The following is a 10,468-nucleotide window of genomic DNA, read 5'->3' as shown; positions in this document are numbered from 1 at the left end:
TGAGAGATATAGTTGTCGGTAACTACAATTTCATCGATTGCAACCTTCTTTTCCTTCGTTCATAATTTCTTAAAGATTGAATTGTCCGTCATTTTTATTTCCCCAATTTGTAATATCCCAAAAATTATATCATAAAAATATTATATCTCATAATATGAATTTTTATTAGTTACCTCGTAATATAAATTTAATTACTTTATTTTCTCACTTTGAATGAACGTTACTCTCTTACTATTAAAACCAACGAATTTATAATTTCAAAGAATTTTGTTTCCAAATAACCATAATTTAACAGCTGGTCTAGGAATCGTAGTTACTAAAACATACGCACGTGCTATCGCTTCGTAATCGACGTAGCATATGTGTGATTAGGTGAGAGAGAGAGAGAGAGAGAGAGAGAGAAAGGAAAGACAGGAAAAAGAGAATGTTAAGGAATCATCCAACTCAACGCGCCGTCCATCATCAAGAGTTAATTTCGATAGTGCTACGATGACTACGCACGAAATAATAGCCCGGAAGGGTAGGACTCTTCGAAGAGATAATTCTGTGGCTAAAACGTAAAGCACGCAGAACGATTCTAGTCTCTCTCTCTCTCTCTCTCTCTTTGGATAGAACGAACGAACGAACGAACAAACGAACGAACGAATGAACAGACGAACGAACGAACGCCTCGAGCGTGTTTGACGCGTTTCCTTTAAGGTGTGCGGCTACCGTCTCGAAGATGCCATGGACTCGGACGGATAAATTCGGCGTTCCTAGCCTAATTACAGGGCTCGAGTAGCCGTGAGCCCGCCGGCACCTGCGTCTTCACCCGTTTCCTTTTCATCCTTACCTTCGCTCGATCCACCTTCTTTTTCTTTGTCTTTTCTCTTTTTTTTTTTTTTTGTTTTTTCTTCCCTTTGTACATCGAACGCTCGGCAAGTAGTTGATCACGACAATTCGAGAAAAAATAGGCTCCGTTTGTATATGGTTTTGTGTGTGTGTGTCTCTCTCTCTCTCTCTCTTTCTTTTTCGTATAAGCTTGAATTTAACTTGAAAATTTATTTTTGCAATTAACGAGTACATTGAATTACTGTTTTCTTTGAAATAGATTAAAGATACGTGACTTTATCTTCTGTTGAAAATTTGCGTGCCACTCAACATTGCTACCGTACGAACGTACAAACTCAAACGAGCGACTTTATCTCGTCGAAAGAACGAAGAACGATTTCCGTTCTCTTCCTATGCGCTCCCAATGATGCTCCTTCTCATATTACTCGCGTTCCTTGCCAAGATCTTATAACGCTGACGAGTACTCCCTCGTATTCTATTACACTTTGCCTATCTACAAAAGACCATCCGTGTAACCTACGAAACGGATGGATCTAATTATCGGGTAATGCGATCTACAAAATTCAAGATCTTTCTTCGTTCGAAACTTGTTGCAAAATTCATCGCTAATCTTGAAATCTAAATTGTCATATCTAATGAATTCAATTATGTTAGTGTATTGTGTTAATATCGAGAGATCGTAAAAAAAAAAAAAGAAAAAAAAGATAAAAAAAAAAAGGAAAAAAAAAACATTCGACTTTGGATTCAAAGTCAAACAATGGCTAAGGTAAATGTTAGGATTAAAATTGTATCGTACTCCTTTCAAGAAAATTTTCTGAAGAATTAGAATTTCTAACTAGGTGAACGAGATAATTGAGTAGTAAGTCCACGAGACCTCGTATACAAAACATTCAAGAGTAAACGATTTAACTATTCGTGTTTCACCAGGAAGCAAGGACTTTGTCGCGGGCAACGTTAGATCGCAACGTTTATCGATCGTCGATGAGACTTCAAGGAATAGTACGTATCTTTAAATGGCCCTCTTGTAATCATTCTCTTAAATGCACTATCGGACTTATACGTAAAAGGGATATCGATTGATCGATCTACATTTAAAACGATTGATTTACCAATTACCGATTCTCTATATATACACGATAGAACTTGAAGAAAAAGAGTGGCATAACATCAAAGCGAATGAACCTTTGTTAAAATTTATAATCTACAATTTTAATTAATAATTAAGATCCATATACTACGAGATATATTATATGTGTATATTTAATATAATATAGTATACTGCACTTTATACTGCAATCTCCTAAATCTTAGTCATATGTATATCCCAAAATTTATATTATGTTATTTTAGATTAGTATAATAGTAAAGTATAATTATTTACGTTAAAAATAAAAATAATAAGTGTGTTTAAAGGTGATAATAAATAAAATGTTCTCGGTGGATAAAGATAAGTATCAAGTTTCAATTTAACATAACTACACGGCATAGATTTTTTTCTAAGGAATAAATCTGCAAAAGATAGAGAGAGACGAGAAGAACACCTGAAGAAAATGTCGTTCGACGATTTTCTTTTTATATCGAGTTTCGTTCAGTCATCATCTTTCAATCATTAAACCTTCACGTTCTCTCTTTTTCTCTTTTACCCATTTGCTGTTATTGTAGTCTCGTTAAATGTGGGCGAAGTCACCCATAGACTTTGTGAATTCATTACGATATTGTCACCTACAGAACATGGAGAAATCTTACACCCGGTACGCTCTTGAGCGCGTTATAAACTTTATTGCGACTTGATTTATCGCTCCTCTTTCCTTCCGTTTCTAGTTTCTCTTCCTTTTCCTTCTTACACGTACGATCATCCGGTGCACGAGAGCTATCTCGAATAATTTATCGAATTTCTTATCTCGATAAACGACTTAGGACCTTATAACGCCGTAGAACTCGTCCAAACGAATCATGCCAAGCCGTCTCTTTGTTCTAATTAACATCCTACGCTGATATTTTCCACTTATACGGGGCATACGTATATCATAAACCTCAAGAAGAAATTCATATCTTTTAACGATTATCGGTGAAAAGGTAGAGAGTGGGAAGGTACGAAGAAGTAATCCATTACTCATACTTTGTATTAACTTGATCCTTATTATTATGATTTTATCGCTTCGTTCTTTCGAACAAAGAAAAAGATAAGTATCGGAGAAGATATAAAAGTAACTGCGCAAAACCATTAATGACCGTACTTTATCCAATTAGTCAAATTAATTAATACCTTTTTATAAAAGAAATAACGTTCAAGCTTTATAATGGACAATAATTGGTTTATCTGTTAAATATAAATACACCTATGTTCTTTCTACACTGTTACATTTTCAAAAATATTTACAAAATCTCTATATATCTAAAATACGAAGAACATATGGAATGAAAGAATATAACAAGTGGAATATATCGATAACCGATAATATAAAAAATATAAAAGAGACGAGTAGAAAATACACAAGACTCGATCAAGACAGGAGAAAGGTAAAGGGAACATTTGAAAAATGAAAAAGAAATCGGAAGGATCGGATGGAGGGCGGGGGGGGTGGAGGGAGGGAGAGGAAAGAAAGAAAGAATCAAAAAGAAAAAAGAAATCAAAGATAAAAAGAGGAAAGGATCGACTACTTTTCCAAAGAAAGTTGCCGACGTCGAATTGATCGACTTTACGACGCGTGTCTCTCCTGTGAAAAGTCGCATTACGTTTATTAGCGAACCGACTGGTCGTGGTCTTTGACCCGTCCCCACCCTTCTCCTCGAGACAGCCGTGTGGGCGCGAAACTCGATAGGAGTAGTATCTCAAGGAGACGTATGACCGATCGGTGAGATCCCACGAAGGCCGAAGAACTTTAAAGAGTGAACGAATCTTTCTCCCTTTCTCTTTCCCTCTCTCTCTCTCTCTCTCTCACTCTCTCACTCTCTCTCTCTCTCTCTTTCTCTCTCACTCACTCATGTCTATCTATCTCGTACGTACGATTAGTCGCTTTATTTTCACCCCTCCTTTTCGCCTTTGTTCTATCCTCGAAAGCCCTCTTCTCCGTTCTTCGCTTCTTCTCTCTATCCATTTGTCCACACGTCGGCCCTTTCTATCGTCTTTGCACACTCCCTCTCTATCTCTATCTCTACCTATCCGTTTATCTATCTATCTAGCTCTCTTCTATTCCTTTGTCCCAACGACTACAGCATCCCAGTGGGTACGTAGATACTCTGACGATGCTCCACGCTTGAGCTTGGTAATAATCGGAACCATTCACGAGCCTCCCACACCCTTCTTTCCTCTTTCTCTCTCTCTCTCTCTCTCTCTCTCTCTCTATCTCTCTCTCTCTCTCTAGCTTTCTCTACGCCATTCATGTTTTTTGCTTCCATCGTGTCTGCGCCGCTCGTGAGGAAGGAAAAAGAATATCCGATAAATTTCACCCTCGGTGTGCTCGCCGACGTCTCCGATGTCAAAGCACTCGAGTGGTGTACAGAGAGACGAGAAAGAACGAGAGATAGAGAGCGAAGAGAGGCAGGGCGGAAAGAGAGATAGCACGAGGGTGCACGAGACGACGAGCGACCCAGGAGTAACAGTAGGAGGAGTAGAAGAAGGAGGAGAATGGGAAGAACAAAAGAGTTTTTGGAAGAGACGAAAGGGGAAGAAGTTTGCTTGCACCGGTTTCGCCTGCTTCTCTTCGTCGAAAAGGACGAAGATGAACGTAATGAAACGCGTCACCGTATGTATCTAGGCACGGATGTCGGCTTATAGATTAGCTCTCTCTCTCTCTCTCTCTCTTGTCTGATCTCTTTTATTTATTTATTTTTTCTTTTATAACATATTTAACATTAACTCCATTCAGAATATTTATATAATACAAATGTAAAATTAATTCGTCAAAGTCTTTTGAAAATCTTCAATGGAATCAAATAATTAGATTTTGTTAAGAAAAATATTCCGTACATACGATATTGTTTTTAAACATGTGCAGTCTATGCGAAAAGGCAAACTCGGGATATTGGAAAACTTGGAAAAAATATGATCTTTTGAAAAGAGTAACGAACACACAGACTAATAGGAAATAAACGTAGAGCTTGCTAATACTCGAGGAGTAGTGGATACCACCGTACGTTCGCCTTGGAGATTGCGCTCATCTCAAGCGGATGTTGACCTACCATCCGAGAGGCACGTACTTACAGAAGGCACAGTAATTGCACTACGTTATCGCGATTCTCGCTCTTCTCTTGCTAATATCGTTCAGAAACATTTATTCTCCTTTCCGCGGTAAATGCATCATTATCGATCGACGTGGTCCATCTATCTTCACAGTCTTTCTCTCTTTCTCTCTTTCTCTCTCTTTTGAAGTACATTGCTCTTTTAGCAGCGAAAAAAAGTGAAAAGTGAAAACTCATCGACAAAATTTCTTTTCTACTTTCATTCCCTTTCTATTTGGATTTATGATAATTTTATCTTTGAACATAAAGATATTGATTCCCTTGAGGACCATGGAATACAAAAGTAATAAGTAAATAAGATTATCGGTAGAAATTCTCGTACTCACAAGACCAATTGAAACATTATAATCCCTTTAACGAGAAGAGTTAATTGATGCAAACAAGATAGTCGCATGTGTTAAGCGCATAATAGAACCATAAAACTTCATCAACTGACTGACGAATGGTATGCAATTGTCGAATTCAGGAACAAATTTGCATAGGTCATTGTTAAGGCTTCCTTCAACTTCCTACCCTAAAAGTGTATCTAAAGGTTGTGAATACGCTCTTAATCCGAACACGTTTCCAACATGTGCATTTGTTTACGTCTCTTAACTCGTCTTATTGAACGGACTGTAGACAGAGGTTGTCAATTAAGATAATAGCCATTGAACCACAAACGGTTAAATCAGGATCGCCGCTAATGAATCAGTATTTTATGTCGGAAACATAAAATGAATCGTAGAATGCGGAACGACCGCAAACAAAATATGCATCCTACTCGCGTGTATATCGAGCAAAATGTGAAGAACATAACGAGACAGTTGGGAAACGACGGAAGGGAACGCCAACGTCGCGTGCCAAAAGGCAAAGAAAAGAAGAGAGGAAACTGGCCATTGACGGGCCAACGACGACGAAAAAAAAGGAAGAAAGAAAGAAAAAAAAACAAAAGAAAAACAAACAAACAAAGAAAAAAAAGATAAAGAAAAAAACAAGAATGACGACGCTCGGACAAATTTCGCGAAATATTTCTATGGTGTCTGCCATCGATCGAGCGTTATATGCCATACGCGAGCAGGATATTCTTCTTCATCGACAGAATGGCCGAGAACGTTTCGCGTAACTCGCTCCTTCCTACATTCTCTCACTATTTCTCTCTGACAATCTTTATCTTTCATACAAATATGCTTCTCGTGACTGCTCCACAATGAATAACGATTGGTATTTTTTTTTTCTCTTCAAAGTCTTTTTGTCGTTTCGTCGCATTAACTATTTTTGGACTTTCCATCGATGAAAACAAAAATGAGCATCGAAAAATATGTTCTCATAGGAATTATCGTACTGCCAAATGAATTGTATTGATTATTTTCTACCTTCAATGATAAAATAACATACCTTTTTTTTATATATATATATATATATATATATAAGAATTATAATTTTACAAAGTTAACGATTTAAAATGATTTTTTATTATTCGTTGATCCCTTAATATTCTCCCACCTTTTAACATTATACGTTACCAAACGTAATTTAACTCGTTTTATCTTTATTGTTATTAATGAACAATCAAGTTTATCGCAAAACTTCTTAGTTAAGACGAACGAGATAAACACACGAAACACGATCGCTCGTCCAAACAGATAACAACGATCTTTGATTACTTGGTATTATCTTTAACCACGTAATTGTATTGTACGAAAAACGATATCGAGATAAACGTTTTTTAAAACATAGACAACTTTTACGATTCGTATCAAATTCTCAATCATTTTAATGTTACGTAATACGTAAACATTACGCAATTGACTATCTGCTTGATTAAGTTTATTGACATATGTTAGACAAGTACTATCAAGCAACTTGTTACCTTTTGACAAAATTTTTTCAAAGTTACTCAAATAGTTAAGAAAAAAAAAACGTCGACTTTTGCAATTCCGAGGTTAAAAGATTGTCGCAAAAAAAAAAGAAAGAGGAAGAAAAAAAATGAGGAATAAATTGACCTGACGTTATTGATTTTTCCACATTCTATGTAAACGTAAAGTTCTCACGGTTATATTTCTTATAGACAATATCTCATCTTACGATATATGTATCTCAAAATAACTTTTCGAAATGAATTCTGAAAGGAAATTTCAGAATTCAAGAATTGACTATCGTTTGCCAACCAATAATTGGCATCCCGTGTATCTTCTTATTCCTTTCATTGAATAAAATATAATACACCATGTTTTGATTCTTCAACCATTATTGCTTAACTCGCCATATAATCTAATCGTCATTAGAAATTTCGTCAAATCAATGATTCTATTTGTAATTGCAAAATTCAGTCGTAATATTAATATTCATTATTGAATAGTTCATTTTCAAAAAAAATCTTCACCTATCTATAACAATGCATACAAATACATATGTATTTATTTTCATTTGTGATAATCTAAAAAAACTAATCGTGTATATAAACATTTAAAACTTGCAAACTATATTTCACAAAAGCATACGTGAGTATTTCATTAACGAAACGAGCATAAAAATTTCGATTGTCAACGTAAGGATCAATATTATATTCTTTTTTTACGAAATACGATATAATGTTTTGTACGACTATCGAAACATCTTCTTTCGTTAATGCAAAAGCTTTCTAAATTTAATAACACATTCGTGAAATGAAACGAATTAAAAGACTTTATAGAATTTAATCAAACGTAAATTTATCGAGTATGAAGTCCTCGTTTTGATCAAATATTCGTTTTGATCAAAGAATGACAAAGAGAAAGATAAAAAAAAAATACCAATCATTTTCCTCTGATAGCATTACTCTTCTAAACTATGTATATTAGACGGAACGACGAGAAAGGATTAACCCGAATTAGAAATCCTGCGGGCAGGTAAACGGCTCCCGGTCGAGAACGCTGAAGTCCACAGACCAGAGGTATTCCAATCCATACAGAGGATGGTTGAAACGAAGCTACAAACTTACTGGTCTCCAAGGGGGACTTTGATTTATTCGTCCCGGGAGCGCTTTGCAAAGTTGCGGCCTTACCGTGCGAAGAAAACGTTCCGAGACTGGCACTGAAGATAATCTGACCATGTCATATACCTTTATATTTATTAGTGAAAATGTAAAAATCATTTAAAAAAATCAAACAGAATAGTTTCTATTAATAAAATATTTTATAATTTAACAATTAATCGATTTAATAAAATAGACAAATTATTTATATTATATTATTTATAATATATTGTTCCCTGATAGATAACATGATGATAAGAAATTTGTTTGAATAAACGAATGATATATCTCTTGACATCCATGCAGGCTTATGCAATACGTTATAAAGAATTCTATATTCCTAGCGAAGAAAGTGGCTAACCTTCAAGACTAAGAAAAGACGGAAGCAGATAGAATAAAGAAAAGCAGAGAATTTCAAATGATATGGGTTTTGAGTCTCTCGCCTATGTTTATATAGTATCTGTGTGTACTTGCTTCGTACTCCATGAGAGTGCCTCCGAGAAAGCTTCCAAGTCTCCAAGAGCCGCATCGGAGCCGTCGACATCCCGCTGTTAGCTCGGCCCTTTCAAGTTGGCCGCCATGGCAGCGGGAGGCTTCACTCGCTGGCCCTCCGATATATTATTACTCCAAGTCATTAATGGTAAACTGCAATTCTCTTTCCTACTCCGGACAACTCAAGACAAGCGTTTTCACCGTGGGGCGAATGATTCTCCGGCAGCCTTCCACTGAGCTCTCTTCTCTTTCATTTCTCTCTCTCTCTCTCTCTCTCTCTCTTTCTCGCAAAAACACCAGCTTATTCGAGTAGTTGCATCTCCGACAACAAACCTTCAGATTAGAAAAGTGTATCTTCCGCGAAACCACCTGGCATTCGAATTCGTGCGGTCGACCCACTGGAATCGTACAAAGTTAGCCCAACTTGTTTCGTTTACCACACTAAATTCTACCTCTCTTTCTCTCTCTCTCTCTCTCTCTCTCTCTCACTCTCTCCCTCTCTCTCTCTCTCTCCTACTTACTTTTAAAGCAGTGCTTTATCACCGCAAATTTACTACGAATTTGAAAATGTAAACATCCGAAGGGAAATAAGATCTTCTTGTTAAACTCGTGTTTGATTTTGTTCCCTTTATAAATTTATATACAAGATCATCAATTCCTTGATAATTAAGTTATATCATGGAGTTTATATATCTGCAATAAAATTATTTTAAATTATGCTAACTATCATATTTATATTTCTTAAATTTCTAATATTCCTGTTATAATAATTTTCAATGTTCCTGTTGTAAACATTTCAATAGATTTATTTATCTAGAACTGTCCTTTATTTTTTTTTCATCTTATTCAAAAATTTAAATGCAAATTCCGTCGCATTGACTCTACTGATTTACTAGCCGTATTACGTGTTCGTCGTTCGCTCTTGGCGAGTCCGAACCGCGCTCTAAAGCGGCATTGTGGCGCGTTGGTATGGAACTAATAAACTCACGACTTTCACGGACAGAGTTATTACAGCCTCGGCACCGCTCGTCCCTTCCTCTTTTGCCCTCCGCTCTTCGGTTCTCCCCACGCGCCGTTTCGTGGCCTGTACGTTCTTCGCTCGTCCTTGCCCCCGGTCTACCGCCAGCACGTTTCGTCCTTCTTGAATTTTTCCTTCCATCTTCTTCCTCCTTCTTCTGCCCCACCCTCATCCTCTTTCATCCTTCTCTCTCATCTTCTTCACTCCTACCTCTATCACGCTTCAAATCCCTAACCATGGCTTTCTCCATTTTGTTTCCTCTTAATGAATACTCTTGGTAATAGGATAAAAAAAAAAAAAAAAAAAAAAAACAAAGGAAAAAAAATGATATTATCACTGGATTATTCTTAAATACCTTACGAGAAATCTCACGAAACAAACTCTATATATATACGATAAAATAATCTTAATCTGGGTTAATATTTATCGATTGATAGTTTCTCAAATGATATTGTTATTATTAAAAAGAATTAATATAATCATCCTTGAAATAGAATAATTTAAGAACTATTGTCTACTCTATTATAAAATTAAATTCATTAAGGTAGGATAATTTGCATCAATTGTTGTAGAAATTTTCGTACATTATGACGAACGACGTCGACCGAAAAGGATTCGCAAAGAATGAAGACTAAATGCGAGGGTGTAAATCGCCTAATTCCCTTTCAAAATAATCTTCGCGAGGTCGACCGTTTCGTGGACCAAATTCCTCGTAGCATGGTGTTGCCATGAAAGGAATGGAAGTGAATAAAAGAGAGGGAGAAAGAGAACGAGAAAGAGAGAGAAAGAGAGAGAGAGAGAGAGAGAAAGAGAAAGAAAGAAATAAAGAAAGTAAGAAAGTGAGAGAAAGGGTGAAAGGATAAGAAGAAGAAGGAGGAAGTGAAGGAGAAAGG

At 36.2% G+C, this 10,468-nt stretch overlaps 1 protein-coding gene across 16 annotated transcripts in view; it reads left to right on the top strand.

Moving 5' to 3' along the window:
* The window catches only part of LOC124425507 (latrophilin Cirl-like), a 662,270-nt gene that overhangs the window by 627,340 nt on the left and 24,462 nt on the right, over positions 1-10,468 (top strand). The gene's annotated exons all lie outside the window — the stretch shown is intronic.

The sequence above is a fragment of the Vespa crabro genome, chromosome 7 (assembly GCF_910589235.1).
Source record: "Vespa crabro chromosome 7, iyVesCrab1.2, whole genome shotgun sequence".
NCBI lineage: Eukaryota > Metazoa > Arthropoda > Insecta > Hymenoptera > Vespidae > Vespa > Vespa crabro.
This window is presented reverse-complemented; position numbering and strand designations above follow the sequence as displayed.